Here is a 25066-nt window from a genome sequence, read left to right on the forward strand (position 1 = left end):
CCTTTAGTACTTTCCAGCTCTGATGACAGTAATGCCACTCTTGATTCTCAAGCCTCTTTCTCTACTTTTTATTCACCACCTTTTTGATTCTGCATTTTTTTTTTTCTCCTATCAGTAACATTTACTTTTGTGCCACAGGCAAATTCTGTAATTTTGGAAGAGTGACTCAAGACCAGACAATATGTCTGTGCTGTATGAATGCAGTGAGGTGCACAGAAACACGCTAAGTGGCCTGCCTGAGTGCAGTTCTTAGCTACCCTGCCTATGTAACTTTCAGAATTGCAGCTTGTTGCCTCTGCCTTTCACTCTCATCATGCTAGCATACAAATTAATTTGAATCTAAATCTTCTGTTTCAAACATGGAGCTATAACAGAGTCAGTTAAGACTTAGATTACAAGAACGGCTTGAGAATATATAGATTAGGATGCAAAATATCACAGTAATATGTTTCATGTACATACACAAAAATACATTTTTATTTATCATTTTTTAATGCTTTTGCCCCAGTTTTCATATTTACAAGTGTTTTAGCCAAATGGAAGTAGTTTCATATAATTCATATGGCCTTCTGCTATACTCTTTCTTTCCATATGTGCTACAAGCACATATGCATCTCAGAGCAGTGAAAGAATGAAGTACTCCATAGTCCACCACTATATGTTCAACCAGCAATTCCTCAAAGAAAGGCAAAATCATATATTACAGAACACGGTTCTGTTGTGCATGACTGAGGACTGATGACTTCTAAATAACTCACAGGCAGATATCTCTGCAAGTTTGACCCAACTCAAACTTTTCTAAATACCTCAATCTCTTTATCAGACATGTGTTTTTTTTGTTTGTTTGTTTTTGTTTGTTTTTTTGTTTGTTTGATTAGTTGGTTTGGTTTGGCTTACAGGACACACCATTTTGCCTGGTTTATTGCTCCATTTGACAAATACACGCATTTTGTATATTTCTTGGTCTTTCTTGCACTTTTTATTTATACTATGATTTCTTGGCAAATATGTCACTGAAAGCAAAATGACTGAATATATTAATGTAGACACTCAAAATATTGTTCCTGGTTTAGACAATTCCTGAGGTTAAGAATATACAATAGATACCAATGGGAAATATAGCATAGATAATGCATAGAAAACAAGTCCTGAGGATGTTAAGAAAGTTGGAAAAGCTGATCTGTCAAACAAACATCTTGTTTATAAACTCACTCTGCTAGAATACAGCTTACTAGAGATCTCGTTAAGTGATGGATAAAAAGTCATACACAATTTAAAAAATGACTGGCATATGAATTCAAATTAAATTTCATTTTGAGAGGTAATGGACAACTCTAATTAAATAAAAGCACAAATTAGGCAGTTTCCATGGAGACTTTGCTCATGTGATTTGGCTATATTGTATAACTCATATGCGTATCCTCTAATTTGGCTGCACAGGAGTAACGAATCAAATGAAAGTTATAACAAAAAATATTCAGAAGGATCCTTTATATTCATGTAAGTAACTTGATCTTACTTAAAACTTCACAGTAAAACAGGTTTACATTGAAACAATAGTTTTGTATTTTTGAAAAAGGATTGATTGATTCATTCCAAAATTATACAATGTATTCAGAAACACTTACAGAATGATCTAAAAAAATAAAATGCATAACATTATTTCTCCTGTGCCAGAGGTCAGCATTATTCTCACAAACACTGTTCAAAACTAGACTAAAATTCCAGGGATGGTCTAAGCTAGAGTAGATATTTATGGGTTTGATATGTTTGAGAAAAAGACGCAATTTCATTTTCAAAATGAAAGATAAAGGCCATGCAACTAGATCCATAACTCAGACTTTGCCATAAGACTCCTGTATAAATTTGGACAATTCTGTTATTATTTCTGCCTCAGTTATCTTGTAGAATTAACTTATAATTTGTTTCTTTTTGATAGCTATCCTGTATGAACACATTTGTTAGCATCAGTGAGTCTGTTGTCTAAAAAGCCTATAGAAAATATCAAAAAGTTAGAACTTCCATTCTGCAAAAAAAGCAGTATTCTGTTTTGTAGAGGGTCAATCATAAATGTTTCTAAGGAACTTAGAATTCCCCTGTGATATACTGAGATTTATGAATCTGCATGACGGATATGAGTAGCTCTTAGTGATTAGTTTACTTCCTAAACATGAGGAGTTCTTATTTCTTTATACTTTATTACTATACCTATTCACATCACTAATTCATTGTTTAGACTGTCTTTTCAAAAGGCTACTGTCAGTGCCTTCAGCCCTTGAAGAGATTCAGTTTTTGTATTCTGCACTTATGAAGCATAAATTAATCTCAGTGGCTCTTGCAGTATTATAAAGACAATCTTTGTGTGAGGTTGAACTGTACTTCAAAGTCATATTATTCCTTCAATAACAGACATACATAGTCTTTGTTTGTTCAGCTTACTTTTTTTTCCTAAGAATTACCATTTTTATTATGGACCATAGAAATGAAAAGCCTATCTTCCACTCATGAGCACTGCAGTAACGTTCATATCTTATGGCAAAGAAGCAAGGCAGATCATCACAGAATTCTCATGCATGCTAAAATTCAAGTGTCATAAAATGCATGTATTCATTTTATGTCATTCACCTCCTCTGCCTCACAGATCAGTAGTATTTCAGCTTGCCCATTGGTCAAGATGGTTCTGCTGGTAGAAAGTTTTACGCTACTGGATATGCATAAAAATGGTGGTTTTAGATTGGAGTGTTTTGACTGGCAATGAATTGCAAAGAAATATGAGATTACTAAGCTAGGATGATTTACAATGTAAGGTTTCAAACAATGTGAAGAACAAATAGCTGCAAGACAAGGGCCACAATTACTAGCTAAAATCCTTTCTACATGTACAAACTGCTACATCACAGACTGGTCTAAATAGAAGGCAAAAACTTGTGTCTGAAATTGAAAATGAAAAATAGTGGGAAATTTCTTCACTCTCAACAGGGCTCAAAATAGTGACAAAAATGATAGGATTTAAAAATAGAGAGATATCTGCTTCTGTGAAAGCTGGATGTATAGTAAAATGATGCTGTGATCTGCCCAAAGAAGAGAGCGCAAACTGTCATTTACATTTAATATCTCTTTTTCTTTCTGAAAAACTTGCTGGATTTGTCATGCATTCCAGTGCAACGCTGCACAGATGACACTTGAGACTGTGATAGGAAGCTTTCACAGCTGCAGTTCTCCAGACTTAAGCTTCAAAATATCAGGAGACATTGCTGAGCTGGAACCAGCCTGACAGATCCAGACTGCTTATTCAACCCTGAGGCTACTACAACTACAGTGGGAAATGAAATGGGCCAGTGCTTGCAATCAGCTTTTGTCCTCAGAAAAGGCTGGATGTCTGTTCGGAAAGTGCCTCGGCTCCAGCTCTTCCTCACCTTGCTGAAGAGACACTGCCTCAGAAACGTTCATTGACACGGGCCAAAGGAGCAAGGGAGTGTGCCGCAGTGGGGATGACTGTGTGCCATTGCTCACATGATGCAGGGTGTTTCTGATGAGTGATCAAGCATGGAGGTAGCCTTAGGTTCTTCTATCTGCTTTTCTGTGTCTAGAGATTAGGTTGCAGTACAACTGCTGAAGGGCATCCCTGTATAACCTGGGTAAAGAAGACACAGCTGATCTCTTGGGGTAAAGTTTTCATTGTGCCTGAACTGCACTTGGTACTGGACTGTGAGTCAGTAGGATATTACTTTATGTTTGTTGTCAGGGAAGTGAAATTTCTGTATGAGCTAACAGAGGTATTATTTCTTCTACCCTGTTCTCTTCTGTTTGTGTGTGGTCTAAGTGAGCATTTTGACAGGCCCTGCAAGCCATCTGCCATCGCTTCTTTTCCTAGGCTTGATAATCACCTTATCTATCCATCAAATTTTATCATCTCAGTTTTAACCTTTCGATCTGTTCTCTGAACCTGACATATCAGTTTAAATTTGCTTTTTTCACCTTCCAACTCTTGTCCCAAGATGTGTCTCTATGTTGACCCTCATTTCTTATGCATTCATTCTGCCCTTAAAAACAGGCATGCTGTTTCCATCTCCAGAACATACTTCCTCCATAACCCATCCATCTAAAAAATAGGCCCCTGTGTCAAAAGACTTGCTGTTCACATACTTTAGAAGGCCCACATCAGCAAGACTGCCTTCTCAATCACAATATGAGAGTAAGACAGAACTACAACTGCTATTGAATCTCTCAGTTTATTGGATTTTAATTTATTTGTTATTGGCCTTCTCTGGACCTCCCGCTGATCTTTTTCTCTGCATGTTTTTATTTTATTTTATTTTATTTTATTTTATTTTATTTTATTTTATTTTATTTTTTCCAGCCTGTAAGCTCTGTATCATAGCTGGTTTTTGTTTGTTTGTTTGTTTGTTTGTTTTTTAATTTCTTTTTTTTATACAGCACCTGTCATATTAACACTGACAATGGATGAAAGAAAATGTCTGGATTAAAGAGCAGGTGCAACTTCATTTGATCACATAATAATCAAGCATAAAATGTGTCCAGAGTATGAACAGAGGACTCTCACTATATCACTCCATGATCAGAGAAAACCAGATCACATCCTCCAGACTAAAGATACCTAGATACCTGGAAAAGACATCTCCTGTATCTCAAAGTCCAGTAGCCTGCTATTCAATTAAAGAATTTCTTGTCACTGTCCTTTGACCCTAACCAAAGATATCCCCAATCTGCTAAAGGGTATGTATCACTGAGAACTGTCATTATTCTTATCCTGACCTAAGTGCAATGACCAAATGCCTGCATGACCGCATATTGTTATGCAGCCCCTACCTGTGATATAACTAATTGGCTCAGCTTGGACCTTCCCCAAGTAGCAAAAGTCTTTTGTGGCAAATTTTTCTAGCCCAGACTCCAAGGGTTCCCATCCAATCAATACAACAACATCTATATAGTAAATCAGGCATGGGGAAGGTCCGTTCTCTGGCCATGAAGCTAGCAGGCATGGTTCCACTTTGCCATATCTTCTATAGGAGGCTGGCTCCATACAAACTGGGTTGGGAATGGTCACTTGCCCATGCTAACTTCCCAGTCAAGCCTGGGAATTATTTGAGAGATATTTGAGAGATTGCAAATTAGTTGGCCAAGGTCAAAACTAAGACAGGGGCTCCTCTCTAAAAAACTTTAAATAATCAAATTCCTATCTGTTGGGACTTTGTCCTGGCAACATTTAATTGACTACTACAGATGTAGTACAGGTGGCAGTATTGTCAAATAGTAGAATACTGTTGTCATTATTTTGATGGCATGCTGTTCAGGAGCAAATGCACAGAAGCAGAGCAGGGCTAGGCAAATTCTGATTAAAGTAAAAATTAAATATGATATTAGGCAGTTTAAGATTACTGTGATTTCCTTTGCAAGAGGCCTGTGTGAAAACATTAACAGTAAGAAGAAGTCATTGTTTAAGTAAGTTGCTTTCATTTTTCTCATCACAGCCTCTTTTTTTGGTTATTTCTATTTTTTCCTTACACACACATAAAAGTGTCCCTGATAGATCCAGCAGAGATCCCTTTATCCCAGAAGCTGGTTCCAGCGCTGGTCCAAAGTGGATGTCAGAGAAAACAGCATAAAAGCAGGACAAATATGTAGATTGCCTAGAAAACCTTTCCAACTGCCTGAAATCAGCACTTAAGGGACTTCCTGAGATGTAAGTTTAATCTAGATCATCATTTTTAATAGCCACCAATGGATCTATCCTCTATGGATTCATCTAATCTTCTCTGAGCCCATTTATACTGATAGCCTCTACCGCATCCTGTGCCAATGCACCTCACAATTTAATTATGCATTATTTGAAAAAGAATTTCCTTTTTGTTTGTTTATCAGGATGCCCAATAACTTAATTATGTGCCCCTAGTTCTTCTGTGATGGAAAATAATGGATCATTGATTCCTATTCACTTTGTCTATATCATTTATAATTGTGCAGACATCTGTCATATCCCTGCCTCAGCTATCTCTTTTCCAAACTGAGGAATGTATCTGTTTAGTATTTTATCATTGTGAAGCCATTCTAAATCTTTCATCATCCTTCTCACTCTTCTCTGTTCATTTTTCTTGCTCTGCTATGTCATTTTCAGACCCAGCAGCCAGAAATGTAATTGGCTTTACAGTATGTATTTTTCCAGTCATGAGATGTAGTTCTTTGCTTTTTTATTTTATTATTTTATTTTATTTTTTTTCTTAATATTTTCATCTGCCCATTTCATAACTTAGAGAATTCATTATTCATATTAAGTTGTGCCCAAGAGAGACAATTTGTTTGGCTTTCCAAATACAAACACATTTCTCTTATATATTGCTCTAATAAATATTGAAGACTCCCGGCATTTTACTTAGCTTGGGTTACTAACAAGACTGCTCAAACCCAACAATCAGTCCTCCCCTGCCACCTCCAGAAGAGCAGGACTGAGGAATTCCTGGTCTCTTGCCTTCATTGAATCTGTCCTCTTTTATGTAACACAGTGCCAAAGAGCAGGACTGTGAAACCAGAATTTGTCTGTCAGAGGAAGTAGCCAGGCACACAGCCTATTAAATCAAGGAGAGGAAGCTGGCAGTGTCCCTGAGGTCCTATCTCTAAAAAAGTGTAAAATGAAATATATTGCAGGGAATCACAGAAGCTGTCAGGGGTCATCTTGGTCTTGGCAACACCTACTCCCACCCTCTGGCTTTTGGCAGCTGCAAATTATCCACAAAACCTGTGTTGCCTTAGCAATATTGTGGTGATCACCCTGAAAGGCTTTGGTTCCCCACAGCAGCCTTTTCTGAGCTTGCCAGCATCCTTTAGCTCCTTGGAAGGAGCTTTCTGAGCTGCCTTATCCCTTTTGCTCCAGAGATGTGCAGGTTCCTCTCCCTCTTCCCTGCCCATTTCCAAACAATAAATGCAAAAAGGTGTAGGATGATGCTGTAGAGCATTAGGTTCATTTTTCATACTGGAATTTAAATGATTAATTCAGTTAAATAACTGCATCTCTCCTTATCAAAATTTACAAGTGTCTGCTAGCAGAGAGAGACAGGGATAACACATTGCGTTCAGACACAGCTCTGTATGATCATGCACTTCAAACAGCCTAGGAAATTCCTAAAGCCCTTTCTTCCCTGATTTTGCACAGCTGAAAGGCTGTGTCAAGTTCCTGAATGAGCCATTTACCTTTTACTGATTTTCAGGACCTGTGAGAGAAATCCCAAATCTTATATATTATAAAGTGAGAACAATAAAGAATATATTATCTAATTATTGTGAATAAAACCCCTTATTCCCAAACCCAAAACTTCTTGATATCTCAGGAAAAAAAAAAAAGAAAAAAAAAAAAGAAAAAAAAAATATCTCTAGCTCTTCCTGCCTGCGGTTCTTGAGAATCCACCCTTTTTTACATGCATTTATCTTCCACCTACTGTGACAGCTCTTGGAAAGACTTGCAGTGGCCTCCACAGTGGACATTTGAGAAGGTCCAAGAAGTCTTTCTCGGGCCTTCACAGGAAGTAAATAGAAAATGGAGGTCAGGACCACAGTTTGCATGATTTTGCACAGCACTTAAGGCTTCACTGTGGTGTCAGACAGGTAAGGGGCTGACTGAGTTTATTAAAATGCCTGAAGAAATTGTATGAAAACATACTTAAAAGAGACCAAAGGGAGGAATAATATGAGAACAAAGTGTAGGACATGGTTCAATAGTGAGAGAGGAGTGTACAAGTCATATAACTTGGCTTACACCTCTCCTAACAGTATGCAAAAAAAGTCCCTGGATTTTCCTGGTTTGTGATAAGAAAATACAGGATATTTTTAGTAGTGGACAGCTTTAGGTACTTAATGAACTTCTTTCTATCATCTGCATATGCACAGAAAATACAACAAGCATTTAGAAAGAAAACACTCTAGATGCAACAATTAGTCTGTTAAATATATTTCAAATGCTTTCTGATGAAAAGCGTTTCTTTAAGACTCTCCTTAAAAATGTCTGAGATCTCTAATGTGATGTTTGTCAAAGAATGTTTTCTATGACCTTTCCACTTTCAGGTTAAACCTAGAGAAACAATATGCTCATACCACGTTTATTTGACTACTTGGTAAAAACCAGTCAGATATACAACAATTGTTACTAGCTGGTCTTGGTATTCTGTCTTTACAGGTTTGTTTTACAGTAGGGCAAAATGTCTGAGCACTGTCCCTGTCTTTCAAATGTTCAATAAATAAGATCTTTCAACATTAGAGAACTAATGCATTCATTACACTGACCTGGGATATATGACAAGTCAGAGCAGTCACCAGTTTACCAACGTGGGCGACATTTACCATGAAAAACCTTTGATCTTGCTGGGACATGAAGGCACAGTCAGCACTTCCACAGGAGACTGAAATTAGCTGTCAGTAGCTGCAGCTGAGAAAACCCTCAGCAAGACCTTTTGACATTAGATGATGAAGCTCTATATTACCAGAGACAGAATGAGTATGGGTTTTCCTCTATGTGAAAGGTTGAAAAGGGAGGGCTCAAATATATTTATTTATTTATATATTTATTTATATATTTATTCCTATATTAATTCCTACACAAACCAATTTTAGTGAGGACTTCTGTGAACATGTAAGTGCTAGGGTGGTATGATTGACAGCTCATGTTTTTTTATTTAGTAAATATGATTACATAAACTGTAATATGCAGCTTCTTTTGGCAATTTAAGTAGATACTGAATGCCAGTATCTTTTGAAAGAGCTGTTTTTTCCTCTTAAAAATAGCAATAACCAAAACAAGGTTACTTCCTAGAAAGCACCACAGGTCTGGAGTGACTGTAGCAAGCAAAGACTGCCAGACAGGGATTTGTTGTCCTATGTTTTCATTGTCCCGTAGATATTACTGAAGTTATGATCAACAGCTCAGATTCATCCCTCAGACTTACTATCTTCTCCTAGTGTTTGGTCTTCATTTCTACCCCTTCACCCCCCAGTACTCTTGTAACACAAGTCTTGCTCTCTCATCTGTTTCCTTTCATCTTTACCCTTTTAACCAGTTCCATTTTTCCCTCTCCCATATCCCTGGGAGGTCTGCTTTGCATTTTTCTTTTTCCTTTTAACATCCACCCACCATACTTTTTCTTTTCTATATTTCCTGATCTCTCTTATTTACCTTCCAACTTCAGCTGCAATACTGTTGAAGTGCAAGTAATATGTCACTTGTTAAGGCTCACCTGAATATCTTGTTCATGCATGCGTGCTCCAACTGTTTGTTCTACTCTAGTTATTTGTATCTCAAGGTCTTTAACATAGAACTGAAAATAGTTAGAAACAGCAGAGAAAATTTTTCCCCTTCCCATAGCAATTTTCAAATGAAAATTAAAAAATCCCAACTTAGAATCAACTTAAAATTAATAATTTTTTTTAAAGTTAAAATCTCAAATGAAAGCAACTTCTGTAGTTTTGAAATAATTACATATAGTTTTGACATTTTTCATGAGGTACAGGATATCAGAAGCAACACACATTCAAGTTGGAAAAAATGGAACTTTAAAAAACATCAAAACAGGGAGTCTTGACAACTGAAAATCTGAAAATCTTCCCTCCCCCCCCATTTTCAGTTGTAGATGGGATTTGTTTGGAACTGACCCATAAACCAGCTTCAGGAAGGTTGTACTTTACAAAGAAAAGGCTTCTGCCAGGTTCCTCATGGTGAGCTTTCTCACTAATGCACTTGTTTAGCACTCCACACAGTGGGTGCCTCCTCAGGTCCTCGCTGGTTGCCCTAGAAACTGTGTACTATATAGGAAGTATTTCTGTGATCACTTAGCATACACAGACACACTGATATTTTGCGCTTGCAGCCCAGAAGGCCAACTGCATCTTGGGCTGCACCAACAGAGGAGTGGCCCACAGGCTGAGAGAGGTGATTGTCCCCTCTGCTCTGCCCTTGTGAGGCCCCACCTGGAGTCCTGCATTCAGGTCTGGGGTCCCCAGCACAAGAAGGATGTGGGGCTGTTAGAGCAGGTCCAGAGGAGGGCCACAATGATTATCAAGGGGCTGGAGCACCTCTTCTATGAAGAAAGGCTGAGAGAGCTGGGGGTGTTCAGCCTGATGAAGAGAAGGCTCTGGGGGTGACCTCATTGCAGCTTTTCTTGTCTGCATTTGTATTTGAAGCTGTTATACTTGTGGGGGGAAAACAAATTTTTTTTTCCACATTTACATGCTTATAGTCCTACTTCAGTTATGCATGCAAAATCGATTCCAGACCTTGCTAATATAAGAATTTCTGATGAAGACCATGCAAGACCCATGCAGAGCCGGGTCTGCATCCTGACATTATGTAGATTCCTAGGCTTTTCTGCTCCCTGTATCTGTAACAGACCAAAGGTACTTTTGACAGATGTTGGTGTGGCCCTTTACTGCCCTGGTAACAATGCATGGTCAGGAATATGTCCAGCTTGTTCTTTGGAGAAGCTTACACAACTGACAAACTCAAGAAAATAATTGTTCAGTGGTGTAGGCTTAAACAATTGATCAAATTCTGACAGTTTAATGTGTTTCGGTATATCAGGTCATATTTGGTGTCCCTATCCATCTGCCTGTAAAGCAAGTCAAATTCATTAAGCTGTATCATGGCAGTAAAAGTAGCTGGAATTAGCTTGTATTTGCTAGTAGTACAATGGTGTAAACAAGTTCAGTTACGAAGGCTTGGGAGACACAAGATCCCTTGCTCAGCTCCAGCAATCCTATGGTGCGGCAGGGCCCTCACTTCAATCTGGTAATCATAGGCACAAAATATATTGGAAAACACAACATCATCAAATTTATAGTTATATTTTGGACAGTATTGTTACCTTAATACGGTATCATTGAATTGCAATCTTGCTTTAAATCTGTTTAGGACACCCACTTTTTGCTGGGATGTTACATATAGTAGCAGTACATGGGCAGTATTTGAGCCAGGGCTGTGTTTAAGGGACGCCTTTGCCAGGGAAGAAAAAGAAAGCTTGTCCTAGAGTCTTTAAGCTCACATTACAAAAGGAAAACAAATGATTGCTTTTGGGCCCATTTTAATTCTTCATGTCTTTGTTTATTCAAAGCCATAAGTAGGGCCACCAGAAAGGTCAGGGAGCTGCAAATGGAAAACTGAGAGTTTCATTTCTGGTGCATTGCTCAAATCAAGCCCAGGCTGGTAGTGACAAAGTCATTGGCTGAAAATGAATTAGCAAACTCTGTCGATTCCCACAGGAGACATGTCCATCACTAAAAAACTTTCACCTACTCTTTGTTGTCTCAGAATGAAAGGGCAAGGGGAATAAAATAACCTGTCAGCTCCCCATGTTCTCGCCCCATCAGAGTCAAGTCGCATCAGCAAGATGATATTGGGAATCTTGCCTCCACATACCCATTATTCACCCATATAATTAGATGTGGTTCCTAGGCTGTCATTCTGGTATCTCTTAAGGATATTTGAGAGTGCTTCAGAAAGCAAAACTGTATTTGTTCTGCAGAAATCCATGAATAAGACCTCCACATTTTTAGCAAATTTGGTCTCCCAGTAATGGGATTTCAAATGGGTTTAAATTTGTATTTAATTTCTGCTCTTTCAGGACAATGGTAGTGATTAGTAGTAATGTTTGACTTCCAGTTCCAATTTTTTTTTAATGCAGCTGTAGTGCCATCCGAATTTGACTGCTGCTTTAATGATTACTAATGACTTTATTTTGAAAGTAATACAACTTTTTGTATTCATTCTCTGGACTGTAAGCAAAAAGCCAAATTGAGTTGAATTATGCAGTCTTTTCATACAAGACCTTCAGTTGGATAAACTTTATTTGGAGTCAGACCAAAGGAAAATGCCAAAGTCACTGAAAGCACAACATTTGTTTAAACATAACATGAAGAACACGACTGTGTGAAAGAGGCAACTAAAACTAAATACAGCACAATCACATCATCCTGATAAACAGAATATATCAATGACTTTACAACCATCAGTTTCTAGCACTGAAGGTGTTTCTTTGTTTCTTGGGTTAAACTTGAGTATAGGTTCCATTGTTCTTAAACACAGAATAATCTCCCATAGGACATCAGTTCATATGATCAGAGCTATGCGCCTTGCTGTACACACAATTTCAGTTTCTTATTCAAAATATAGCATGCCTTATTGTATACATCCTGTCTTCTTGGATTTCCTGAATAATTTTTAACATGACTTATTCCTTGAGGGAATAATTCCCTTTTTGCTATTCTTAGAAAATACCAACACTTTGAGACCTGATTATTATTATTATTATTTTTTCAGGAATGCATCAATTTTTGATGAAGGTTTCCTATCCAGTCGAAGAGACAAGGAAATCTGCCTCAGAAGAACTTGCTAATTTTGATACTGGTTCAAATTCAGAGAAGCAGCTGTCAGTTTTTAGTTTATCAGTCAGGTTTAGGACTAGAAACAAGTCCCCCACACTTTGATCAAGTGCTTAAATATCTTTATGTTCTGCCCTTGATTTTTCCTTAGTTTCTTCTGTTGGAGATATTAAATTAATTTAAATGAGTAAATATTTAGTGAGACATAGGACAGTAGATACAGCATACCAAACATCAAGTAAAGCTAAGAAAATTTTAAAAAGCAAAAGATGGTATTTGGGTTTCCCATACTGTCACCACTGGCCATATCCCTCTTCTGCTTGTTATTAAAAGCAGAACAAAATGAAACAAAGCAAAACAAATAAAAAATGATGAAAAGTTTCAGTGTGTACTGGGTGAGTCTGGTTGGGATGGAACTAACTATCTTCATGTCAGTCTACAAGATGCTTTGCATTTGTGGCTAATAGAGGATTGGTATCTCGCCAGCATTTTGCCTGTTGCTGCATGGTGCTTGCACTGTGCCAAGTCTTTCTCTTTTCCCCCTCATGGAACACAGCCAGGACTGATGACCCAAACAGATCAAAGATATGTTCTACATCATACAACATCACTTTTGGCAATAAAAACTCAGGAGAAGGAGGAGGAAGGGGGGACATTGGTTATGGTACTTCTCTTCCCAAGCAACCATTATGGGTGCTGAGGCCCTGCTTTCCAGAGAGTGGCTGGACACCTGCTTGCCAATGGGACATAGTAAATGAACTCCTCATCTTGCTTTCCTTGCATCTTCACCTTTTGCTTTACCTATTGAACTTTCATTAAGTCGATCACTGAATGTGTTCGCCTTCCTGCCTGAGAGTGAGCAAGCAACTGTTTGGCTGCTGCTTAGGCTCAACCCACCTCACGGTGATGTTGCAATTCTGAAAACTTGCAATCACGACAAGCCCTGTGATAGTGGAAAACTTCTTTCTGTTCAGACCAGTGCAAAGCAAATGTTCAGTCCTTCAGATAAGACCAGTAGCTGTTTAAATACCCTCTGCTTTTATTTTGCATTACTGCTATTTGCATCACAGAAATGCACAAATACAAGGAAATATTTTTACAGTTCACTGGAGAAGGGATCTTTCCTCAAAGGACCTTTATCCAAAGTTTTCAGATTGATGGATAAATGGGGAACATATCTTGGTTGAATGATTTCACTGGTACAAAGGGACACTAAATTTTACTCTACAATTCATTTTTTTTCACAAGTTTACTGCATCATATAGGCAGTGAAGGCAAGACTTCCTATGCCATCAAATTCATTTCTGTAGTTTTCCATCTCCCATATGTGATTAACTGTTTTAGTCCCTCTCCTTCAGCTCTCTGTTCTGACACACATGCACACACTTGCTCAGTATCATATGTCTTTCTATTAAGAATGATTACAGCACATGCAACTTTAATCTGGTTAGAAATCAACAGTTGCTAAGCAATAGCAACTCAGGCTTTACCAACCAAGAACATACAAAGGGTGCCTAGCAAAACCTTCAATGAACCCTAAACAGCAACAGCTGTATTACCAACAGTACTGAAGCTAACTACATCAACCTATCTGCAGAACGAATCAACAGAAATCACACTTGATTACGATATAAATATGTCCAGGGATATATTTTCCAGGACAGCTTGACAGGGCTTGTTTTGCCACACCAGTGTTCTAGATAGGTGGGGCAGATCCAGAAGCCTCTCAAACTTCTCCAACTGTTTTCATTTGTTTGTTTTCTCACTTAGCAACACCTCTCTTCTTCCCAAAATGACAATTAAAATGTATAAATAACAAGTAAAACTCAGTAAAAGAACTCACGGGCATAGAATTATCACAATATCTGCAAGTTATGACTTGGTCTGCATATTGTAGTAATTTCTCCCTTTATTCACTTATCTTGGATTTATGGATTATAAGTACTAGTCTTCCAAATTTGAAACATCCCTATAGTTGTGCCTTGGTCAGCTCATGGTCTCCTGATGTTACAATGACAGACTTAATACATACGTAATTATAGGACCGATTTGTACTAGACATTCTACTAGTACTTGCTAGTAGTAGAATAATTATTAGTACCAAAAATAGTGCATGAAGCAAGTGCATAATTTGGGACAGCAAGGCTCTGAAATGAAGGTTAGGGCAGCCTGGTGTAACGTGGAAACACTACAGCTGTAGACTGTTTCACCCTGGTCTTTTTTTATGAAAACTTATAACTTCAGGGCTTAACAAAAGCATTAGAAAAATCAATACAAGTGACAAGGAAGCAAGCATTGGGGTGCAATAAGTAGGAAATTAACTTTTGCATAGACAAAGATTCATGTAACTGGAAAGTAAATATTTTGATGATATACATTTTAGACTTCTAGAAATGAATTCACTAACTTACCATTAATAGTAAATAAATGGACATGTAAATCAAATGGCAGTATAGGACTGCAGTGTCAATTTGTATTGAATTCAAGGGCCATGATTAATTGGCATATATATTTATTTCCATTTCCATGAATTTGGCCTCCCCTGGAGATATACCTAAGCCTAAACAGAACATTTATAAGTATGAATAAAAGGTTTGTTTGTTTGTTTGTTTGTTTGTTTGTTTTCTTACATTTAAATCTGTAGTTCATGGAGAGTTCTTCAGAACTTTTTTTTTTTTTTTTTTTTTATTATGTAGTATTTTATTATAAACTATCTCAGAGACTCTTTCACAAGAAGCCACTGATGCTTCCCTTGTTTGTTTCCACTTTTCTACAAATTTGGCCATAATTAGGAGAAATAACATACATCTATGGGAAAGAAAACATCTGACTGAAAAATAAAACTTTCTTACATTGTAATTCTACAGATTATGAGGCATATTTTCCAGGTATAGTGGTATTCATCTACTGCCTTCTTGACAAATGCAAAGTGTAAAAATATCTAGACAGTATCATAAGCAGGAGCATCACGTTTAGAATTGTTCCTGTCTGAAATGTTTAAGACATCCCTCTGTAAAGTATATGTAAGATGCTGCTTAAGAGCCTTTTCCACAACTACTACAAATTTCCCTTAGACTTTTCCACAACTACCCCATACATTTTTTTTTAATTATTATGTATTTATTTATTTTTAGCGAATAACTTATTTCTACTATTTTTGGTAATTCCCATTAATAAGTCACATGTTTTGTTCAATCTTCTGCACTTTCCTTTGCAATGAGGCCAGAAAAAAGGGGTCTAACCTCTCAGAAGATTATTGGTAGGGTCTTTCGTCATCTAATTACATGTCCAACCTCCTTTCATTGCTGGGATTTCACTGAATGCAACACTTACTTCACTGGCTTCCTTAGATTTTTTTTTAAACATGTAATCAGGCATTGGAATGGGTTGCCCAGGGAGGTGGTAGTGTCACTGTCCCTGGAGGTGTTCAAGGAAAGGTTGGACATGGTGCTTAGGGGCATGGTTTAGTGGATGACTGGTAGTAGGGTGATGGTTGGACCAGATGATCTTAGAGGTTTCTTCCAACCTTAATGATTCTATGATTTTATATATATATATATATATTTCTTATGGTTCCAAATTCTTCTTGGTGTCTCCTTTTTGAAGTTAATTTGCTTCTCAAAACATGCTCACAACTCACCAACTCACCTCTACATGAAAAAATAATCCTTATAATAGCCTTGCATGTCTCAAGCTCGACTTTTCTCAGTATTTCAAACCTATCCATTATCTGCTGAGAAAAACAACAGACATTCTTACTTTGTACTTACGCTGTGCCTTAATTAATTTCCTCATTAAACTGTAAGTAATTAACATTCCCTGGCATTTAAACTGCATTTTTTATATCGGTGATTATTTATCTAAAGATGTTCGAGATTTTCTCATAAACTATCAACACTGTTGTTTGTTTCTCCCCATTAATCTCACATACATTTTATCATTCTGAGTCTCCCATAACATGAGGTATCAATATACCCCAAAAGTCAGTACATTTATTACAGCTGTTGGCCATGCATAAGCCACTGGTGAGAAAATGTTAGCACCAGCAAATTTAAATGGAATATTATTTTGTCTGGATTACTTGGAATGGGTTAAAGGCCAACATCTGTTCAGGAAGTATTTTAAAAGTATAGCATATGACGTGAAAGACAGTTCATGATCAGATGAGAAAGACTAAAAAGTTCATACTGATTAAGACCTTGGATAAAGCCAAGCCTTCATGTCAAAACCAAAAAGGAATCTGGCTAACACCAGCAATTTCTGGCTCCTGTTCACTGGAGTCAAAATGTTTTGTGGAAATGTTTTGGTCTTAACAGAACTCAGGAGGGGAAACTAATTCTCTCTTGGATTCCTCCCTCTGCAGCTCACAGAGCCACCAGATGGCATCTGGAGCTTTGAGACTGGCTTGCAATGGGAACTACCCAATCTCTTAGAATTCTTCCATCTGAAGAATTTAAATCTGTGGGGAAGGGGGGTTTACATTGATTTAGAATTAAATGCAATTTCAAAATCCTCCATGAATAGGTCCCTAGGTCTACTTACAGTGTTTACTTATTTAAAAAAATACATTGTGTTTGGGAAAAAAAAAAAGAAAAAAGAAAAAAGAAAAAAGAAGGAATGAAAAGGAAAAAGGCCCTCCTGGGAAAGGAAAAATGAAATAAAATAGAAGAGCATTTCTGAAAAGAAATAGAAACATATTCCTAGAAATAGAAGGCAGAGGGGAATGCAGAATTCAAATAAGGATGTATTTTAGAAGGAAATGGTGTAAGTCTGGATGACTACTTAATGACTACTTATTACCCTCTCCTGTTAATTATTAAAAGCCTACCTGAAGACAATAGCAAAGACTTCACAACTCAACACTCAGTTCAGAATTTTAAGGTTGAAAAGTAACTTTTAAAAAGCTTACATAAAAGCTTATTTATACTTTAATCAGTTTCAAGTAACTTTTAGTATCAATATCCTAATACATACACAAAATAACATTTTTGGCCAAACTGAACCTGTCATTGTTTACTCTTGACAATGACTTCTGCTTGATGAATTAATATGAATTGATTTGCATTTTCCATCTGTGTGGGCTAAAAAGTTGCAGTAGGTGGTGTTATCACCTGCTGTTTGATTTTTTGTTTTTAAACATTCACAAGAAAAATAGGATTTAGTTTACTACATGGCTGGAGTCCTGAAACTTTTGCAATGCCAACTTTTGTAATTCTCTAGGCAAAGCTAACCTTGTGAGAAAGGCAAAGCAAAACAAAACAAAACAAAAGAATGCTTTCCAAAACTTAAAAACATTGCTTAAACTGTATTCCAAGTAACTAAGTCAATGGAAAAATATACTTTGGGGATAATATTCTGCATTATCAATGACTCACCAGACAAACAATGGATCTTTTTTATTCTAGGTCTCAAACTATGTTCCAGAGTATCCTCAATCTGAGTCACTATCTATATGGGGCCTATTCCTGCTATAATAAAATGTTAATATTTACACGCAACTTGCCAGCACTGTGCATCAAAGTTAAAAAATGAGATGAAATGTTGTCAGCTCGTCTTCCTTTTCCATTTGTTCATTTTGTACTGTTTTCCCCCTACTATTCTGGTATTCCTCTTGATGATTTGTACAGGTTCCACTACAATAAAACAGCTGCAACTTGCTTTTTCTTTGTTTTCTTTTTGCTTTCTGAACATCACGCCGTTTGCACTGCATACCATCTCTTCTCACTCTGGGTCTTCTATTTGGAGAGTGATGTGTTTGTAACAGGGAGCTGATTTTCCACATTTGTAGGGTACTCAGTGCAAAAGGAATTAGATGTAAGGCTTGGAGTGTTACCTCTCTGCAAATAACAATAAGAAGGAGAACTACAAATTCCTAAAGATAAAAAAGATTAATTGTGCTTTGTAAGGTATAGAAATATGTGAAGGGAAATTCAAGAGAGGGAGTACACTGTTGTAGAAGAGAATCTCTTCCTTCATGCTGAGGTTTTCTTTCATTTCTAGAAACAAATATAAGATGATGACAATGACCAAAATGCAAGGAAAGGACAGACAGGAGTCAAAAAGAGCAGTGACTGCAAGTCTGAAATGATAACAAATATGAAGGCTTAACTTATTCATGTCTGAGCAACCGGAAAGCTGCAAAAAAGAATCAAACAATCTCCAAAAAAAAAAAAACAACACACATTTTGCAGGGTTTTGCACAGGCAATCAGCTGGCAAAATGGGGTCCAGGAAAATTTTAACTTCTATCACATAGGAATGTGTGGAAGATTCCCACAACATTTTTTAAAAGAAGTTCACCTCTGGATAGGGAATCGAAAAGTTGAAGAAGTTAGATAACACTTCACTGTCCAGAGAATTTAATTCCACAGAACTGCTGTTGGGCCTGCAAGAAAGGCACCCCTGCAAGCATGAGGAATTAATGAAAAGAAAAACAATAAGTAGGAAATGTGAAGCATGGCTTTTGAAGGTGAATGACAATGGAGCCGAGGGGATGAATGGCAGTAGGACACAGTTTGATGGACTAAATGAAGACTGCATGGCAAGGTTAAGGAATGAAGCAATATTTTTGCCTTAGCTATTCTCTGAAAATCTGTGCTGTCCTTTCTGCTGCTAGACCACAATGGAAAAAGTGACCTTTCAGTATCTTTTTCCCAAAACTTTGTATGATAAATATTTCATTTTAACTTGCAAAACTGAGTTCAATATCCTATTATCAGTTTTCAAGAGACAGGCTAGTACTACTGCCCATGCTTTACAGTGCATGTTGAGGCTTTCATGCTCTGGTCTTTCAAAGGGAGATGAATTAAAATTTACAACTGCAGTTAACTTTCTGGGGAAGAAAAAATCAAAAAAAAAAAAAAAAAGGAATGGAGAAGTGGCAGCATCTGGGCAAATGAGTGAAGGCTGTGAATAAGGAACTCATGGATCCTAATTACTGTTTTTGCTGCTGGTTTGATTTGAGACCTTGGGCAAGTAGTTCTGCCTGAGCTACTCAATCTTTGTAACATTAAATACAGCTGTACTCTTTGAAAACAGCTTCCGAGTTTCTCTTTTTGACTATATTCAGGCCTTCCTTGCCAAAGCGGCTCTGATGGGCCCATCAAAAGCACTGCTGAGAAGATGGAGCTAAGTGGGTGCCAGAAAGATGGTACATTCTCCTGCTCTTGTACTGCTCGGACAGACCCAAACAGCTGCCCTTGCACCTCCCCAAGCTCTGCCTGCCCCTCTCCAGCTCACAGGTTCATAAATATAATGGTTGCAAATATAGTGGTTATAAAACAAAATCCAAAGTAACTGTTAGTCAGGCACTGTTTTCATTTTTGTGTCCTATATCCTAAAACACACATACACTGGTTATCCTAGCATACTATTACACCTCATCCAAAAACAGTAGGGAGATAAGCTTAAATCCTGTACAATTCTTTTGGATATAGAATTTTATTTCACTAGTCTGCTATTTACAGATCAGAATGGTGGTAAGATTTTCAAAAATATAGGAGTAGATTATACTGTTAATAAAGACAGTGCAATATAAAAACTCAACACAGTATGCAAACACCTAAATCTGTTGGTAGCTGCAACATTTCAGCAACACTTGGTGTAAAAGTCATGTGCAAAACAAACAAAAGAATGAAATAAGGGAAACAATCTGCTTTTCATTTAAATTGACGTAATTTTAAGAGAAGATGGCAACACAGCTATTAAAAAAAATGTTGCTATTCACCAAATCCATATTTTACTGTAAAAGCTAGCTGTTTTCCTTTGACTAGGCTGTCTGCATAGGATCATTTGAATTTATTTTTTTATCTGCTGTCATAATTTCAGTTTGCACTGAAGTGGGTGATGAGAGAGATTTTCAGCACACTTAAAGCTAACTGTATTATTCCTTCAGTAAAAATAATACGAATAAATCAAACTGGAGAACATATTCAAATACAACACAAAAATACCTGAGTTACCTCTAAAAGTCAATAGGCACAGCACTATAAAGTAACAAACTCATATTTCAGTACCCTGTGAGTTACATCTTTGTAGGGGTTGATTTTATTTTTATTTTTATTTTTTTAGAAAATAGGCTAACATAAACATAGTGAGTTAAGCTGTATTTTCATGTAAGAATCATTCAAATTTAGACTATATTTAACATAATGATTACATATGCTCTGTTAGTCCTACACTATGGTGCCATCCTGCTCAAGGCAATGTCTAAATTCTGTTTCCATGGCACCATTCATCTTCCCATACTACTTGTTCTTTGTTCATTGCTAGAAAATCTTGAGAAATTTTGCATCGTTATACCGAGTCATCATTATAAGCTGTGGGAAGGTGAACTGTTTTCCCTGATTTCCTGGATCAGTGGCTGTTTGTATTTTTTTTTTTTTTTCTTCTCCTTCATCAATAACCAAATCACTATATTTCATTCACAGCACCGTGACACTCTTCCAGACTGGTTGTATCACCTGGGATACAAAGAAAAAGTGTTCAAGTTTACATACAAAAAGTGCTATCTACAAGCTGTAACTACAATAACAAGAAAAACAATTATGAGGGACATTCCCAGGTTCTGGTGTGTAGTCAGCTGTACGGATAAATTGTTAGATTGGTCTATGGCATGCCTTTTGCTTGTGCTACCCAGAAAAAAAAAAAAAAGAAAAAAAAAAAAAAAAGTCCTAAAGCATTCCCAGCATAGGTATGGGAAGCAGAATCTTGCGTAGAGACAAACAGAACTCTTCCATGCCCAACAAACACATTGTATACAAGCATCCATGTACACAGACAAGTTTTGGAGACTGACGCAAAAAGTAGGTCAGGCTATGCCACCTGGCATCACTGCCCAGCACCATTCCTGGGCATGTTTAGTTTACTTGAATGCTACACTATCTACCCCATGCTTGAATGTTAAGGCTAACAAATGGCTCTAACAAGCTGTCTGACCATGTTAAATAAAGGCATTCAACTTCTGAACATCTGGCTATCATACTTGCTTCCTTTGGAAGATATTATGGGTAAGACTTAATTCCTAGCTGCATACTTACTGTAGGTGTCTACATGTGTGCTACGCATCTGAGCTGCCATATACTTAAAGGAGATTTGTTCAGTACAGTCAACGGAGTCTGCACTGTGAGGTGATGCTCCACCAATGAGACCTTCACAGGTTATAATGGGATCACAGACATCATGTCCACATGTGGATACCTATATTTGACATTCTAATTCAGAAATGAGTTCTGCACAAAATATTCCTGTTTGCCGGCATTACCTAAGGTCATTCTAAACATATGGGCACTAGAAAAGCAGAATAATGTCCTTGATTTCAGCACTGTAAGTGAAACTGGAGACCTGAAAGATAAACCAACAAGACATAGTTTTAATTTATACCTGAAATCTCATAGATCAGCTCAGATGTGTCTCTCATTTATTACTGAGACTGGAGCATATTCCAGGAATTCATGTTCCATATTGCACAGGAAAAACGGCACGGGGAAAACAGGTCACTCTATGTGTTTCCCCCTCCTCTCTCCCTTTTTGTGAAGATGGAAAGTTTCAAAGTCCAAGTTATTCATAGTACACAAGTGCTGTTTTTGAATATCTAAAAGTAATGATTTTCTTAAGAAGTTACTTTTGAAATTCAGATGTATGAAAGCTAGCTCTTGTAACTATTAAACTGCTAAAATGATTTTAGCTAGTATTTCTTTGATGACTATCACCCAACGCATTTAAAAGATTTATATATCTGAGAAGCATGCGTTCCATTAGTAAAACCAGATGATTTTGTATTTTTAACAAAGGCCCAACTTACATTGACTGATTTTCATTTCCCTTGAATTGCAAGTTAATTTATTGCTCAAATGATTTTGTAATTCCTAAGATTATATTATTACAAGTGTCTGACTGTGACTGGGCAAATACTGGCATCCTGACCTATTTATAATACTTTTCAAATATAGTGTAATGTCTGATCTCCATAGGCTATGGAGCAATAAAAACTGACAAAAAGAATAAAATATTCCCAGTAGACACTCTTCCAGTTATTCCACCAGTAAATGGTCTAGAGTGTTAGCATATTCATAAATACATATATTTTATACAATTTAGTGACAGGAGTGCACGATTATCACATTGACAGTTTTCCTCATAATATATATGCCTTCAGCAATTTATGCTTTCTATAATGAGAATCCCGGCCATTTTATTACATTTGGCTCAAAGTACTTAGATAATATTCAGAGCCTGGAGAACAACATAAGATAAATACTCTACCAGTAATTGTGTAGCTTTCCTCCCCCTACACTTAGGAGAACTCAGCTGTGCTACAGCTCTTACCAAACTATCACTGAAGAAATCAAGCAGTTCTCCCCCCCTTCCCCTAACCTTCATTTATTGGATTTTCTTCTAACTTTTCACCAAAAATAATGTTTTCATGTGTGAAAAACATTATGAACATGACGATAAAGGCAAGTTGTGCTAAATTACATACTGTTCCAAAATGTACCCTCCACTTCTTTGTTTTTCATTCTTGCCATTTCTTCTCTACTAGAAATACAAAACTGAAAGCAGGGGAGATGAAAAGGGTCTCAGATACTGTCTGTACAGTAGTTTCCTTTTCTACAGGCATTAATTACTGCCTGCTTCATCTCTGCACAACTGTATACACATCTGTATTACTCATATGAAGTTCATATATTTGCTTATAATTAGTGATATTCTGAAAATAAATTTGGTTCAGATCCTTGTTATGGCACTAGTATAGATGTGAGAATTCAAGTAATCATTTTGACAAAGATCTATTTCAAACTCAGAGAAATCATTTTCGGAGCTAGATTTACAAGAGGATCTAGATCCTCAAATTTGGTCTGACTACATACATACCTGTCTGTCTAACGAAGGTCCATCTACCTAAGTAAGAGTCCAAAGATTTAAATCTGAGATCCTCGCTCATCTACCATCTATGTTGCTGCCTCTAATGTTCCCTCAGAATGAAAGATTCTTTCATTAACTGTATTCATCTCAAACACCCTGTGCTAGATAGTGAGTTAGAAGCACGCAGGCCCCTTCAGGAGATACACAAGACAGGCATTTTGTTTCACATTTTGCTTACTCCCTCAAAATCTATTCCTAATGCACTGAGATGCCTCTCAAGATATCTATAAAATTTCCTATCTTAACACTTAAGATGCACTAAATATTATCCAAAAATTATTGTTCAGTGAACCAAGGAAAAAAATAATGATTATACTAATATCTCTTCCTAGTATGTACCTCTCTCTTCATCAGTGCATCAGTACATCTCAGAATATTTTATGGGGTAGTTGGGGTCATTATTCACATTTTATGAGCTGTGAAACAGTAAAAAAAAAAAAAAAGTTGGGCTTCTTTTTCCTGAAGTCATGCGACAGGCTACTTTAAGAACCAGGTCTCCTGAGTCCCTGGTTAGGACACTATTGGGACAATTTACGAACACAAGATAATGATTAAAGACAGAAGCGATGGGACAGTTGTTCTTCGTGGACAAAACACACAAAAGATTTTTATGCTAGGTGGAAACCTGAGATCTGGGAGGCTTTCCACTGAGATGAAAAAGCAGCAGAGGGAAACTCAGCTAAGGTAGTTCTGTATTCCAGTTCCCTTTCACATCCCATCTGAACCACACAGTATTTAAGCTTTTATAGGAAAACCAGAGCAGACAGTTGGGCTCAAGAAGTGGCTGTGTCTCAATCTCATTACCACTATAAAAGTTCAGTGTCTGAACAGTTATTTATAAGCAGTCATGTTCACTTGTCCATTCTGCATAGCTCATGTTTGTGAGATACAAAAAGCAATTAGCATGGTGATGAGCCTGAGCTAATACACCCATTGTGAGGGAGGGTATATTATTAGCTTAGGGTCAGCATGGTGTTAGCCACATTCAAGCAGCTTTCATTTGTCCTGGAGCAGGACACAGCATGCTTACTCTATCCAGAAAACACTTTTTTAGACCCACAGCCAACAACTATTTTGTCAGCTCTGTCAGCTTCACACAAGGTTTCTGATTGCATTGCAGTCAGCAGCAGCTCCCCCTAAGCAGGCATTTCCAGGTGCATTGCTGCAGGTATACTGAGTAAAGCCACACAGAGCTGTAGCCCAGGAGGGCAGCTCTGCAGTCAGTACTTACAAAACAACCACATTCACAAGTACTGAGGTCTCAGGATGGGTACATGATCTGCGGATGCATTAGAGTAAGATAGACATACAAAGTCTCATTCTGAACATTTATTATCTGGATGTAGCATCCAAATGACTACTTCAATATGTGACCTCAAATTTTGATAAGGTGATTAGTCTTGGCTGACGACTTCAAAGAGTACTACCCTTTGAAGTGGTTTTGAGCTTTTGCACATATCTCTGTAAAGCATCCATTACAGCCATTTCCAGGAACCATATGATGATAACACACATAAACTATGTCTTGAAGGCTCAAATCCACCTTTGGGCATAAAAATACAGCTCTTGCTGAAGTCAATGAACTGCGTATATACGGTCCTCACTCTAATCAAAGGAAAAGATTCCAGATCTTGAGCCCGCTATTGCACAGATCTCTCAAGAACCTCCCTGATCATGTGTAATCAAGGTATTTTCTGATTCCCCAAGAAATTCTGTTAGAAAAACTTTCAAGAGTTTTGCTCTAGCACAGAGCTTCCATAGCCAACCTG

The 25066-nt window shown here is 37.2% G+C and overlaps 1 protein-coding gene and 1 long non-coding RNA gene across 17 annotated transcripts in view; one reads left to right on the forward strand and one right to left on the reverse strand.

Moving 5' to 3' along the window:
- DLGAP2 (DLG associated protein 2) overlaps positions 1-25066 on the reverse strand; it is a 325073-nt gene that overhangs the window by 109298 nt on the left and 190709 nt on the right. The gene's annotated exons all lie outside the window — the stretch shown is intronic.
- LOC118165329 lies at positions 667-19890 on the forward strand. The gene is made up of 3 exons (XR_004749993.1): positions 667-827; positions 2237-2239; positions 19880-19890. It is a non-coding gene; the product is annotated as an uncharacterized LOC118165329 (long non-coding RNA).

This window comes from Oxyura jamaicensis, chromosome 3 (assembly GCF_011077185.1).
Source record: "Oxyura jamaicensis isolate SHBP4307 breed ruddy duck chromosome 3, BPBGC_Ojam_1.0, whole genome shotgun sequence".
NCBI classification, from domain to species: Eukaryota; Metazoa; Chordata; class Aves; order Anseriformes; family Anatidae; genus Oxyura; species Oxyura jamaicensis.